Source organism: Rattus norvegicus, chromosome 3, assembly GCF_036323735.1.
Source record: "Rattus norvegicus strain BN/NHsdMcwi chromosome 3, GRCr8, whole genome shotgun sequence".
NCBI lineage: Eukaryota > Metazoa > Chordata > Mammalia > Rodentia > Muridae > Rattus > Rattus norvegicus.
Genome location: NC_086021.1, coordinates 51,222,537 through 51,238,572, shown reverse-complemented (window position 1 = coordinate 51,238,572; position 16,036 = coordinate 51,222,537). Strand labels below are relative to the sequence as shown.

The 16,036-nt window shown below is 40.2% G+C and overlaps 1 pseudogene; it reads left to right on the top strand.

Annotated features, from left to right (window-relative positions):
• The first annotated feature begins 13,625 nt into the window (after window positions 1–13,625).
• Window positions 13,626–13,726, top strand: LOC120102072 (small nucleolar RNA SNORA17; annotated as a pseudogene).
• The last annotated feature ends 2,310 nt before the right edge of the window (window positions 13,727–16,036 follow it).

The window sequence follows — 16,036 nt, the reverse complement described above, 5'->3', positions numbered from 1 at the left end:
AATTTCTGAGGATTGGTAACTCTTGTCAAACCTTCAGAATTTGATGGAGAAGGGGGTGGCAGGGACGGGCTTTCATTTGGAAATGAGAGCAAGTATGGTAGCCATTCTTTTCCCTTATATATTTTTCCAACTCTACTTTCAATAGGGCTGTTGGAAGTGCTAACATTTAAATTTTAGTGTAGATCAGAACAAAAGTCTTCAACATTGGGATAATATGTGTGATTGCCACCTATTTCAGTATTCAAAGATTCAGAAATCTAAACTGGATTTCATTCATCAGAATAGAGACAAGCTTGTTTGAAATGTGAAGGAAAAGATTGTCAAATCCATGTATAACTGAGCCAAAGACTTGCCTAGTAGAGCTGCATGATTGGGCGGAGTATCAGAGTAAATTGTCAGGTGGAAAGACAGATCTCTGTGTAGATCCAAGACTGACTCAATTTGGCCAGAAAAGCTAGGAGAAGGCATGATTTATCACTTTGTCCACTAAATTAATGATTTACAACAATCAGATTGCAAGAAATCTGAATAGGGTTGTATATGAATTTAATGAACCTATATTCCCAGACGAGCTAATCAGAGTTTCAAGAATACATATTAACTACGATCTAGTAATATTCTACTGATTTTTTATTCTTTCCTTTGTCATCTTGAGGAACTTATCTGTAGTTCCCATTATGGAGTTAAACCTCCTGGGACATTAAAAGGCTCAGTGAACTCCAAAATAATGTAGCAACAAAATTTATTTATTTATTTATTTATTTATTTATTTATTTATTTATTTTATATTTTCATAGCTTTCTATGATTGTTTTTAATCTTTAATCCCTTTTTACAGTCCAATATTTATCCACCTCTCAGTCTGCTCTCTGACTGTTCCACATCCCATAACACTTATCCCACCCCTGTCTCCAAGAGGATGTGCCCACAACCACAACCCCTACCATACCCCAAAAGACCTCTCCGCTCCCTGGGGCTTCAAGTATCTTGAAGGTTAGGTGCATCCTCTCTCATTGAGTCAAGACCCAGCAGTTTTCTGCTGTATATGTTGGGGGCTTCATATCAGCTGGTGTACGCTGCCTGGTTGATGGTCCAGTGTTTGAGCAATTTCAGGGGTCTAGGTTAGTTGAGACTGCTGGTCTACCTTTAGGGTTGCCCTCCTCCTAAGCTTCTTCTAGCTTTTCCCTTATACAGCCACAGGGGTCACCAGCTTCTGTTCATTGGTTGGGTGTAAATTTCTGCATTTGACTCTTTCAATAGGCTGCTTGTTGGACCTCTCAGAGAGCAGTCATGCTAGGCTCCTGTCTGCAAGCACACCATAGAATCAGTAATAGTGTCAGGTCTTGGGGCCTCTCCTTGAGCTAGATCCCAAGTTGGGTCTATTGCTAGACTTCCTTTCCCTTAGATTCCTCTCCAATTTTGTCCCTGCAGTTCTTTCAGACAGGAACAATTATCAGTCAGAGTTTTGCCTGTGGGATGCCAATCCCATCCCTCCACTTGATGCCCTGTCTTTCTATTTGAGGTGGACTCTACAAGTTCCCTCCTTCCACTGTAGGGCATTTCATCTAAGGTCCCTTCCTTTGAGACCTTAGAGTCTCTCCCCTCCCAGGTCTCTGGTACATTCTAGAAGTCCCTCCAACCTCCAAACTCCTACCTCCCAAGGATGCCTATTTCCATTCTTTCTGTTGGCCCTCAGGGCTTCCGTCATGATTCCCCACCCAATACTTGATTATGTTCCCCTCTTACCTTTCCTGTTCTTTTTCCTACCCAGGTCCCTCCCTCCTACCCTGTGATTGCTTTCTTCTTCCTCTTAAGGGGAATTGAGGCATCCTCACTTGGGCCCTTTGGCTTGTTGACCTTCCTCCTGTGTTCTGTGGATTATATCCTTGGTATTCTCTACTTTTTTGCTAATATCAATTTATTAGTGAGTATAAACCATGAATGTCCTTTTTGGTATGAATTATCTCACTCAGGGTATTTTCTAGCTTCATCCATTTCCATGAAAATCTCATGATGTCCTCGTGATTAATAGCTGAGTAGTATTCCATTGTATAAATGAACTGCATTTTCTGTATCCATTCTTCTGTTGCAGGACATCTGGGTTGTTTCCAGCTTCTGGCTATCACAAATAAGGCTGCTATGAACAGAGTGGAACATGTGCCCCTGTGGCATGATCAATATGACAAATAGGTAACCTATAGCTTGGAAAAAAACTTCCTTAACCCCACATCTGATATAAGGCTAATATCCAAAATATATAAAGAACTAAAGAAACTAACCATCAAGAAGCCAAACAACCCAATCAAAAAAAATGGAGTACAGAACTAAATAGAGAATTCACAGCAGAGGAATCTTGAATAGCTGAGAAACACTTAAAGAAATGTTCGAAGTTCTTGGTGATCAGGGAAATGCAAATTAAAACAACTGTGAGATTCTTTCTACCTTACCCCCATCAGAATGGCTAAGATCAAAAACTCAAGTGACATCACATGTTTGTGAGGATGTGGAGAGAGAGGAACACTCTTCCATTGCTAGTGGGATTGCAAACTGGTACTCTGGAAATCAGTCTGGATGTTCCTCAGAAAATTGGAAATAGATACATCTGAAGACACGGCTATACCACTCCTCGGCATATACCCAGAAGATGCCCCACCAAAATCGATTTCAAGTATCTATTCTTTCTTCTTGTATGTCAATGTTCATGCATCATAAATGTCTTAAGAATTTAGTGGTAATTGTTTTTGAAAGGAATAATATTTAAATTTACAAAAGTTACATAGATTTACATGTCATATATATTTCTTTCTATTTCAGTTTTACACACTATTTCAGTGTGTATCTATTTCAGGCACACAAACTTCTCTGGTACAAACTTAATGTTTCTTTGATTTCATTTCACTCTATGTCTACCAGTACCAAATATCCTACACACATTATTAGATTTTATCCAATAATATAAGTTGAATCAGGTATTTAAATTTACAAAGGTACAGAAAATTTTTTAAAGGAATCATCTTTTATCCTTATAACTTCAGGATTTCTCCCTTAGCAAATTTAATCCTTCAGAACATAAAATTTAATGCTAATTTTTAATCAATAATAATTTTTGTCGCATGGGAAAATTGGGTACTGAAATTATTAGTTCATGTTACCTTCAGTCATTCACTTCTTGATTAATGACCACTGTATTTAAAAAAAAATAATCTAGTTTGTTCCTTTCTTAACTCTTTATCCTTTCAGTTTTGCTTTTCAGTTAAAAATAAATTACACCTCCAAGGTCATACATAGAAAATTAAGCAACTTTACTAGTAAGTTCTTCTCCACATAAGCATTAAAAAAAATCACTAGTTTGCAACCAGGGGCATTTTTCAGTTGCCACATAAGACAATAAAGGATGGGTTCGGTCCCCAGCTCCGAAGAAAAGAACCAAAAAAAAAAAAAAAAGACAATAAAGGAATTTTCCTTCCATGCATTCAGTAAAGATCAGACTTTACTTCCTCCCCTTCTTCCATTGCCAGAATATTGACAGCTTCTATTATGTTGCTTTTCACGAATCAATTTCTAACTATACCTAGTCAATATGCCTAACTCAAATTGGAATGGTTCTGGTGACTCCTTTCAGATATGATGTATCATGCAAAACCTATTTCCAATATACATATTTATCTCAATACCTTCCAAGAGTTTTGTCTCCTTAATTCCCCTCAGCTCCATCTCTTTGCGGGAAATGCCTTCTCTGAGACAGAGAGCATGAAAGGACGAAGAATTAAGACTACAAAAAGGCTTCTTGTCCCAATTGGAAATATATTTTTAGTTTCAGAGCTCCTCAGGAGATTCATGTTCTCATGATGCTGCTGTGGTAGCAATATGGTACAATGTGCCCCAGTATTCAATTGTGCCACCTTCTTTTAACATGGGTTTGTCTTTACAGCATTTTCAATAAAATTCCTGATTATCTTTCAAGCAGAATCTGTTTCCAGAAAAACTGACTAAGATTGTAATATTCTAACATGAAATTTGAGTGCAAAAGCATTGATTTATTGGTACTGAGCCCCTCATCACTAGAGGCAGACAGGATTCTGTTACTGATATGTCTTAGCTTGTGTGAAAAACTTCCCCAATCTTTAACAAAGAATAAATACAGAAGAAAAGAAGTCAATGACTATAGGCATAACTCAGATGTTTGAGAAAAGCAGATAAATAATTGATAAAATTTGAAAGTAGAAAATATTTCAATGAAAAACATTCAATAAAGTTAATAGGCTATAGATAAGTATTGATGGAAAACAAACTTGGAATGTCAAAGAAGAACTGGGGCATCATATGAAGGTATGATTAGTCCTGACAGCAAGATGGTAGGATGATTCAAATATACATTTTAGAAATTCTAAAAACGAATGATGTATCTCCCAAGAAGTTGAAATTCTCAACCATAATACATTTGCTGACCATACTGTACAGCATCAGTTTGAAACATGGGACTCTAAAATTTGCAATTTTTGTTTATGGATTTCTGTTCTCAAGACTTTGGAAACCACATATCTTCCTTTACATTCTGGACTTATAGGAGTGGCCTGATTTCTTTATTAAAGGCCAACTCTTTTTCCTGGCTAAGGGAATGTGCATACCTTCTTTTAACTTTCTCCCAAGGGACATTATTTCTGCTCAAGAGATGAATAAAAATACTATCACCTGAATATATGCTAGGAACTGCTGAAAGCCACAATATTTTGGAAATATGTGCTAAAAATATCCTAGATAATATATGGGTCTCAATATTGAGGATGCTGGATCACAGTGGATGGATTACAAAGTCAGATACAGGAGGGCTAATGCACATATAGCATTCATACAAGATGCAGAATTTAAGGTCCTAGACAGACCTCATAAGGGTAATGCTAATGTGTACCTGTGGTGTGTTCCTTAGAAGCTTGGGTAAACAGTGCTCCACACAGCATGAAGTGCAATGCTGGAACTGGATGAAAAGACTCAGAGCAATGTGACTACTAAAGAGAATGAATCATGTAAATCGGATTCTAAATAAGTCACACCTAAGATGAATAACAACCCTTCCATTTCAGAAAATTCTAGGCAGGAATGCTTTCTTTTATTTATGTAAACCTTTGACATAGTATCAGTTTAACTTTCTAAACAATTAGGACAGGATAAATGAAAGGCATGAACAAAAATTTAGAAGCAGAGAAGGGCATTTGACAAAAAAGTGCATTCTTCAGAGTTCAAGCAGATGTGAATGTGAGCCTCGTCTAGGCCTTCCCTTCTGAGAGTGGCTTATCATGGCAGAAAGGACAGAACTCAGCATGGATTGTAGTGAAAGAGGAAAAGAATGCAGAGAAACAGAACACTCGAGAACAAAAAGGTCTCTGCGTGGCTGCAGTAGAAAGAAAGATATCCATTCACTTCTTTTCCAACTTATGGCCCATGGCATCTCCTGCATAAGTAGACATCTACTACTAATGATGGGGCCCGGAGTTGTAGACAAAAACTTCACAAATCACTATTTGCCCGAATATGACAATAAGAAGGCATGCTCTATAACTCACTTAGGCAGCCATGTGCTTAGAAGAAGAAATAAACAAACATTGCAAATTATAAATTCACATTAAATGCTAAAACACCAAAAGAATCACCTTGGTCTTCATGGTATAGCAGGGATTGGGTAATAGACTGGGAAACAGATTTTAATGGTCTCCTGTGTCCATTGAAACATGTAATTCTTATACTTTTGTTGTCTGAATGTACAAATGCAAAGATTATAGTCAATAGTTGAGAAAAGCCTCTTCATGCCCCTTTCACTTCAGAAATGAGAGTTCTCTTAGTGCATATGATAACAGTAGAAACTTCTAAAACATCCACCACCTCAAAAAAATTAATTTTGAAATGTATATATAACAGCAGACATGAACTCTAGCTTTCCAACTTAAAGGGTATAAATGATAAACTTCACAACATCTCCATTTAAACATCTCTTCCTTAGATCCAACAAATGAAAATTAAACTAAAAATGACTTTTAAACATAACTACATATGATTCGCAATTGAAACTGTTGTGTTGCATATGACCTAGTTAGTGGAGCCAAGTGTCAAAGTTGGGACATAGGATGTGTGCCCATTGGTCTGGCGCATGCATTTGTTTTCATAACCATGAGAAAGAATAACAAACAATACATTTCTATTTAAAATGGCCACAGTGTACATTTGTATTGAACTAACCTTGCGCTACAGTTAGGCTATCTGAAGTTGGATGGCTAGTCATTATACTCAACTTTACTGGAGATACAACTGGCTTAAGACACCATTAAAACAATTTCTGGGTGTGTCTGTAAGCTTATCTCCAGAAAGAAATAAGGAAATATAAGAAAACTTTGTTGTAAATAGTTTTTGCTACCCCACTTTAAGCTCTGGGCAGACAGTACTACCAGCCCCACCAGAGTTCTCTCAGATCTGTGGATGAAAGACACATACATACACATTAGCTTAATTTTCAACCTGCTATCCATTCACTAGCTCAATTGCTAGGTACTTCTAATCTCCTATGTCTACTGTGCCCTTCCCAATACTCTTAGCTCAGCACCCTAAATCTGTCCTCAACTTTAGTTGCTATTTCAAGCCCAGGAGGGAAAAAAGTCAATGGCCACTCTACCCTAGAACTCCCATGGCGAGTGGCCTTTTCTCCTTCTGAAGCCTGGTGAAAATCTGCTATTCCCTCCTCTGCATCCGCTAGCCTGCCTATGGAAAAACTGGAAATTCTACCTATTTTACCCAGCTCATTGGCTGGTAGCATCCTTATTGATCAATCAAGAACCAACTGGAGAATAGAACATGATCATCCGAACCAATCCCTACAAAACTTACTTGGTGAGAGTCTTTGGATCACTCAGGCCTAAATGAATACCAATATCAAACTTCAAGGCTCAGGAATCTATATGAAAGTGGAACCAGAAAGAGCTCAGCGTTGATGTGTGGTTCCAAGTAGACAGTATCTTCCAGACACAATGGAGCTGACATAATGCACATCATGAGCTCACAGAGATTATGAGCACACATACAATTTCAAGTCTGAGAAAAATTCAGCCCCGAGAAGGAATGTGGGCAGAAACATTCACCCATAACCAAGAAGCTATTTGAAACTTATAACTGCTGAAAGAGAGAAAAATCATTTTCCTTCAATAGAATGATACAACATATGTCAACCACATAGCAAAAGAGACCCAAGCCCAGCAATGGTTGGCCAAAACAAAATAAACTCAGTGTTTGTGTGTGTGTTTGTTGTGTGTATGTGTGTGTGTGTGTGTGTGTGTGTGTGTGTGTGTGCGCACGCGCATGCGCCTGTGTGTCTGTGTATCTGTGTGTCTGTGTGTCTGGTTTTTGTCTTTCTATTTTTTGTCATGATTTGATTTTTTGCTTTTGCTTTTCCTTTTTTTTATTTGTTGCATTATTTTTTAAAGAGATAACATGGCGTGTGGTGGATAAGGAGGTAAAAAGGATTTGGAAGGATTTTGGTGAAGGAAAAGAATATGATCAAAATATATTGTATGAAAATGTATAGCCAATGAGAACAAAAGAAAGACAGTAAGAAATACTCCAGGTATAAGTGTGACCATCCTTCCAGGAAGGACAAAGATGGGATAAAAGGCAAAATAAGGTAACCAGTAAACACAGTTCTGCTTTTAGAAACATAATCTGCTCACCTATACCCTCCTGCCATGATGAACTGAGATCTCAGAAACTACGAAATAAAAAAGTATAGATCCTCCTATAAAGCTACATTATGTACACAGACAGTCCAGAATGGAAGAAAGTCTTTCCCATCTGTACTTCACACAAGTGTCAAATAGCCAAAATTTTATAAAGAAATATAGAAGTCAAATATTAAGAAAAAGTCACAGATCTCAGAAAAAAATCAAATGTTCTCTCCTGTATATGGATGCAAGTCTATAATATATATGTGTACTTTGTAAGTATGCATATGAGTATATTATGATATGATGACAGAACAACATGAAAGGGTAACATGGTAATAAGGAAGAACAGAAGGCAGATCAAAAGATTCGTTAGTTCCTTTTTTGCTTTTTGTGTGAATATTTTCTTTACTTACATTTCAAATGTTATCCCCTTTCCCGGTTTCCCCTCTGGAATCCTCCTATTTCTTTCCTCCTCCCCTGCCTCTATAAGAGTGTACCCTTACCCAACCACCCACTCCCTGCCATCTCCCTGCCCTGGCATTCCCCACATTGGGACATTGAGCCTTACAGGGCCAAGGGCATTTTGTATACGTCATTTATTCCTTGGGAATAAAAAGCAATTGATAGTTAAAGTAATCCAAACAGAACCTCCATGGATTTGAATCAGAATGATTATTCTAAAATTAGAAGTTTACTGTACTGTATCTGATTTGTGACTGGACAAGTGTTTGAATGGGTATACTAATTTAGCTGTGTGATATTTTATTAAATAGCCAAAACTTATTTTGGAGGTTTTGTGACAACACATGCATTCTAGAGTGTACGTATATAGGTCTCAAATGGAAAAACTTTACAATCTTATTTGCATGGACTAGATGAGGATATATCTTCAAAATAAAAGATTAATGCCCACTATCTATTGAAAACAGAGCTGCTTTTTATTAGGAATGAGAGATCTATTAATCTATGAGTATAAGGACATGTCATTAGTGGTCAATTTTGTGTTAGGGTCCATGCAACAGAAAAGTAGATTCTTTCTAATGCACTGGGACCTGTCTACACATTGGTTTTTGCCCTGAAAATGTTGCTAGGTGTGAATTTCCTCTTGTGGAAAGGACTTTAATTTCAATCAGAACATGGTTGGTTATTCTCATGATGTCCATTCCACTCTTGTGACATTGGGTATGTCTTGGTAGGCTGGTTGTTATTATAGCTCCCAGGGTTCACGGCTGAGTAAGACTGATGATTACTAGTCTCCTCTGGCAGCATACATAGAATCCTCAATGACAAATTGTGAGTAGGGAGAAAGCTTCCAGGCAATTTCTTTTTGTTCTATGATTCATGTATAAAGTGTCTTCAACAGTTGGTTTTATATCAAATGCTGGAAGTAACCATAAGCATTACCAGTAACCTATATTGCTGGGAGACTCCGTGACCTCATGCTCAACAACTCAAAATATATAGTTCATTCCTAGCACTAGGTTTTTTGTTTGTTGATCTACAATGCATAAAAGGAACATTATTACCACATCACAATTTAACTACAACAGTTATATGCATGTATGTGTATATATATACACATAGTTTCCACAGTAATAAGTTCAAAATATCCTTAGTGATAATCATACCTTCCCATATCCTCTCCATGACCCAGCAGTCTCATCTCATATCACAATTTAACTGTTCATGCTGCATTGTTAATTTTAACCTTTCATATCACTGCAGCCTACATCTCTTCATTTGAATATCATTGATATGGTCTCTAAATAATCTCTGGACCTAGATACTGAGGAATTCTCGGCCTTAAGGGAGATACCTTTATCATAAGCCCCTCCTCTTGACTGAGAAATTGTCACATTAGAGAAGCCAGGAAGATTGTAAGCATTAGAAGTAGTAGATGATGACAAAGAGACTGTTTTGTGGATGCAATATGGTAATTAAACCCATGAAATCACACTTGTTATGATAACACGCACAAGAGTTGGACAAGCTCAATCTAGCCTTAATTCCAGTACTGAAGGAAAGAAGCCTGCACAGAATTCTACTCATAACTAAGGAACAACTGGCTATTCAAGGATGCTAGAATAGAGGAGGTGATTTTGCTTAGGACTGTGATCCCTGGTACATAGACAGTGATAAATTGGAAGACTACATTTCTATGAGTGCAAAGACAGAATAAACTGGACTTTAGTGGTTAAAAAAGGGAGAGAAGTATGTGTAGATCTGAGAGGAGCTAGATGACAGGGTGAATATGACCAAAATGCACTGTACAACATTTTTCAAAGAACTAAAATAATGGATGACTGTCTTTTACCTTTTACCACTAAGAAGTCAGTATGGGGCTGAGTATGCTTTTTGTCAATTTAACAGAAGCACTGGTCATAATAGGAAACAAATGTTTTGGATTTTGCATGGTGAGAAGGAGAGCAGCAAACTCTGTAGGAGTGCTGGAATAAATAATTTTATTGAAAAGGTTCCCTGACACTATTACTGATGCCATGTTGTCCTTGCAAACCAGAGCCTACCATTGCTCTCCTCTGAGAAACTCTATTGGCAGTTGACTGAAACAGATGCAGATACTTAGAGTCGACCATTGGATTGAGAATGAGGATTCTTATGAAAGAGTGAGGGGAAGGATTAAAGGAGCTGAAGGGGATGGCAATGCTATAGGAAAACTAGCATTACCAACCAACCTAGACTGCTGGGAGCTCCCAGAGACTAACCCACCAACCAAAGAGCACACATGGACTGGTCCAAGTCCCCAGGCACAAATGTAGCAGAGGATTGCCTTTTCTGTCCAAAGTGGGAGAGGATGTACCTAACCCTGTAGAGATGTGATGTGTTGTAGGGGGTTATAGTTAACTGGGGTTGGGTGGGTGAGTAGCAGTGATGGGAAGCACCTTCTCAGAGGCAAACGGGAGCGGGTGAGAAACTATTGGAGAAAAGACTAGGAAGGGCAGCATTTGGGTTATAAATAAATGAAACAATAAAAATGTTACTGATTTAAAAGAAAAAGAAAGGTTCATGCTAATATGTAGTCATTTCTGCAGGTAATTTGGCAGTCTATAAATTCTTGAAAGTGCTGTGATTTAGCAAGTACCTATGTAGTATTTATAGAAAGTCTCAGTAAGGAACTTCTAATTTTAGTCCAATTATTTTTTAAGATGGATGCCATCTGTAAGAAATAATGCATCAAATGAAGATGCAGCCTATAACAAGTCTTGTCAGCCATTGAGTGTCTGGTAAGGAGATAACACTTGGCTTTGTCATCAGATCTATATATCATGAGCTTATGCTCTGTCAAATAGAAAAGTGACACATCTTGGTGGACTCAACATTAATTCATCATAAAATCCAAGTGTCATGGCTAGAATCAAACATAAAGACATCCAGAGGGCACAGAAAAGCCACGGTAACACAGGCAACAGAGCCACATCACCCTCCACTGTTATATTTGTGCTTTTCACTCACTTCATACCTGTGATAAACATACTATTTACCTGGCTGGGAGAGAATGGAAAATAAAAGTCCCCAATTTAATGTGTGGTTTTTTATTTTTACCATATACCAAAGGGATTTATTGTCATGTTATTTCAGTACAGGATTGGTTCTGAACATAAGCAGTGCTGAACAAACTCTTGGTAGTGGAGCCTACCTGGCATAGGTTCAAGTATCAACCTGCTTGTCCTCTGAGTTAGTGGCACATGTGGGGGTTCTCATGAAGCCTTTAGGATATGCAGCCTTGCTGAAGTAACATACCATTGAGGCGAGGTGTTAGGAAGTGTAGCTTTGTTCTCTTTGTAATTTACCTTCTCTTTCACATCTACAGTTAAATGTGATCTCTCAGTTGCCATGCGTGCTGCTGGCTGTTATGCCTCTACTCCACGACAGGCTCATTCTTCCACAAATGTAGGACAAGAAAACCTCTTCGTTCTATAAGTACCTTGGTCTTTTATCACAGCAACATAAATGTTGCTAGTACGCCATTAAGTCAACTGAGATTTGTATGGTTTACCTAATCTTCAGCATTCAATAGAAGGAAATATGACTAGATACAAGAACATATGAAAGGATTGCTCAGTATAGGAGTCCAGGTTGGTATCTGTGGTTTCTTAGATGCTAGAAGACACCTGTCCAGGCCATTCTAGTTTTAAAATCTCTGTTATAAAGTTGGGTGTAATTCTGATGGGTCTACATTTATGTTACTTGGCTTTTTCCCCTTGCAACTTTTAATATTACTTTTTTTGTCCTGTGGATTTTTGTGTGCACAGGGATAAAAATGAAGCAAAGACTGAGGGAATGTCCAACCAATGACTTCCCCAACTGGACACTCATCTCATAGGAGAGAAACAACCTCGGACAACTATTAATGATATTCTGCTATGTGTCCAGATAGGGACTTAGTATAACTGTCTCCTGAGATGAGTCATCAAGCAGCAGATGGAAACAGATGCAGAGACCCATACATCAGGAGGAGACTCCAACATCAGGAGGAGCTCAGGAAGTCTTGTGGAAGAATGGGGAATAGAAGTGAGCAAGCTGGAAGGATCAAGGAAACCAACAGAAGACCTACAAAGTCAACTAACCAGGACTCATGGGGACTCACAGAGACTAAACAACCAACCAAAGACCATGAAGTGCTGGACCTTTGTAATGCACGGAAACCATGCCACCAGAGCAATGGGCATGGGACTCCTAAGTTAGAAAATGCTTAAATCTTGGAAATCTAAGTAACTGAGATGGCAGTAGAGCTGCTCCCTCCTTGTGTCCATGCCTGCTTTGGGGCAAGGAACCATGACCCCTATCAAATGGTCATGGGCAGTCAGTCACATAGCACAGCACCCAGAAGTTTTCTCCATCAAATAAACATTACAGCATCTTAGCTTGTAGAAGGTATTTACTCCCCAAATCCAACCTTACTCACCAATGTTTCTTTAGTCTCTTTCCTTGTGGAATAAAGCACACAAGTTATTTTTCAAGGATTGTCTGGGATTGGCTCTTTTTACTGAGTTGTAATGCTTGGGGAAGGCTCTTTCCTCCAAAGTGCTCATCACTGGACCTTGGACACACCTACCAGGGTCCAGTCGCTTTCAGAGGTTCACTTCAGAGGACTGGCTTCCAGTATCACCACCATAGCCACAGCCACAGCTGCCAAGGCACCCAGGACCTCAGCCACCTGCCTCACACTGGCTGCCGCAACCCCTTTATCCTAAGTGCTGGAACACTGCCAGTATTCCCAGACAGAACAGAGCCCGGTGGACCCTATTCTTCCCAGGCTCAAGATCACTCTCTTCTCTCTGGTCTATGGTGACTGTGACATCTGATACCCCAGAAGGAATGAGCTGACTTCAGCATCACCCATTCTAGACTCTGCCCTACCCTCTCTGAACAGCAGCACTTGGGCAACACACCAGGAGAGGCAGAAATCAAAAACAGATCCAGGCCCCACACACATTTGTAGTAGATGTGCAACTTGGTGTTTTGTGGGTCCCCTAACAGTTGGAGTTGGGGCTGTTTCATTTCATTGGATCCCTTATCTACTTGGACTGCCTGGCTGCGCCTCAGTGGGAATGGAGATGCTTTGTCCCAGGGATGGGTTGTACCCACAGGAGCTTCCCCTTCTCTGAGGAAAAGGGGAGGGAGTAATGGGGGAAGGGATTTGTAAAGGCTACAGTTGTTGGAGGACTCCCATGAAGACCATGCTGCACATATGTTCTATGTATATGCAAGCAGCCTTTGTCCTGCCCTTGTATGCTCTTTGGTTGGTGGTTCAGTTCTGGAAGCCCAAGAGGTTCAGATTAATTAATTATGTTGGTCTTCTTGTGAAGTTTCTATGCCCTCTGTGTCCCTCAATCCTAGCCCCAACTCTTCCACACAATAGATGGAGCATGTGAAGTCTTAATCGTTATAAATAAACAAATCCCTTGCCCCTTTAAGCATTGCAGGTGTGGTTGTTGTGTCATATGTATGTCAGCAGGTGGCAGAGAGAACAGAGACTATGACTACATTTAGTGTTCTCATCAGTTGGGGGTCTGCCCTCTGCTGGTGGGATGCATGCAGGACGTGTCTCTGAGGAGGCAATTCTCATAGAGTACTTAAGTGCATCTCCCTGTAGTGCTGTGTCAGGAAGCGCCGAGACACCGCTAGCTTGCTATGGGAGTGGGAGAATGCGTCTAAGACTGGGGAGACTAAAGTTGGTGTTCCCTGACTCCCAGACATCTAGTCACCACTGGAGCTCCACACATTGGTATGGGGAATGAAAAATAGAGATCCACAGGACTGCAAGGAGGCAAGGAGCAGGGAGCCACCTACAGTCTCAGATGGATGCCTGGATGTGGGGAACCCAGACCAACTCTACCAAGTTTCCTGGCAAGGTCCATTATCCCACAATGAACATCTGAATGATTAGTAGCCTAACATACCCTGAAAAAGAGCTAGCCTGAGATAATCACTTGTCTGGCCATGCAGGCCCTTATGGCTTCCAGGAGCAGGATCCAGACTCTAGAAGAACCTGGCCTGGAACTGAGGGCCTCCGGTGGGAGTGACCCAGGCACAGATCCTCTCATGGGGCAACTCAGACTGTCAGGGTGAGAAGAAAGCACAATGTGACTACTAAACTGGCACCACTGGGATCTGGACAGGGAGCTAATCTGAAAGGACTACCAAGTAGGCTCTACTCAGTGTAGAGAAAATATCTTGTACGTTGTGTGGATGTATCACTTGTCAATTTAAACGCCTATGGCTTAGGCAGGAACTCGAAGGGGCGTTCAGGAAGCAGAGAGGTTTGGGGGATAGTCTGGAGCAGGAAGTTTCACCAGGGAAGACGTGAGAAGATGGTAGATTCATAGTACCTGAGCACAGGCAACCAACCATGTGGCAGAATGTGGATTACAATAAAGGGGGTTATTTAATTTTAAGTGATGGTTCTAGTCAAAGACCCTCGCTCTATGGCCGAGGTATTTGTAAATATACTTTTAGTCTGAGTCTTTCTGGGAGCATGGGGATAGGAAGAAGAACCAGACCCAACTTCTACAACCCAGGGTTGTAAGGTCAGACCATGCCAAGTGTGATTCTGCATTTCTACCTCACTGGTGGGGCGTCAAATATGGCACTGCATTCCTTCGTAGTTGCTGGGGTGCCATGCTCATGGAACACGAACACACTGTTCAGCGGAGATGAAATGCACCCTAAAATAAATGTTCTATCCTGTGTTCCTCTAGGTGAGAAACAGTGAAGGCTGGGATGGAGGCTATGGTTCTCAAACTCCTGTGCACTTAGAAGCTCTTGAGGACCTTGTGGAGTAGGGAATGAACCTGATGTCCTGTGATGAGCTGGGGGCACAAGAAATCTGCCTTAGTTCAGAGTGAGTGCAAGGAGTATGGAGGGACCTTTTGTAGGAGACTTAGGTGCAGCTGTGTATGATGAAGGCCTCCCTCTGCAGGGTCCTTGATTAAGACAGTTTTTGCTTATTCAAGCTGTTTTATTCATGGTGGATGAGGATACATATGAGATTATATACATTTTGCAGGAAGGATTGCCTAAGGAGGTATGCTCCTTGACTAAACACTTAGTAACTATAGATATCTGGTTAGCATTGAGGACTCTAGGCTCTATGCTATGTGACTGGTTGTCATGGTTCTCTTTTAGTGGGGAGTCATGATCACATGCACCAGGACAGGAATTTGCTTGGGAACTTGTCTGAACTCCATTGTTCTCAGTTAGGAGTTTTATCAGGTGTCTTAGTTAAGGTTTTACTTGTGAATAGACACCATGACCAAAGCAACTCTTATTACAGGACAACATTTCAGGTGAGGCTTGCCTACAGTTTCAGAGGTTCAGTATATTACCATCTAGCTGGGATCATGGCAGTGTCCAGGCAGACATGGGGCTGGAGGAAATGAGAAATTTACATCTTCATCTGAAGGTTAATAGGAAAAGACTGGCTCCCAAGTAGCTAGGACAAGGGTATGAAAGCTCATGCCCACAGTGACACACCTACTCCAACAAGGCCACATTTCCTAATAGTGCCATTCTCTGGGAAAAGCATATACAAACCATTACATCAGGGTTTTGAACTTTGCAACTACCTTATCAGTTCTTCTGTCTGGTGGCACAGTCCACTGCCCTACACCCAAGATTACCTCTGCTCAGTGCCATAATGCATGAGCCAGACATAGCACACCTGAGATCAGTTCTGAGATGACCCTAAAGACTCAGAGACCCTATTGCCTCTTAGAGAAGTTAGTGATGGAGGAATGGAAGAGAAAAATATAGGGCTAGGGTACCATTAAGAGAGGCAGAACTGTACACTCAAGGATAGTGGGAGAAAGCCCT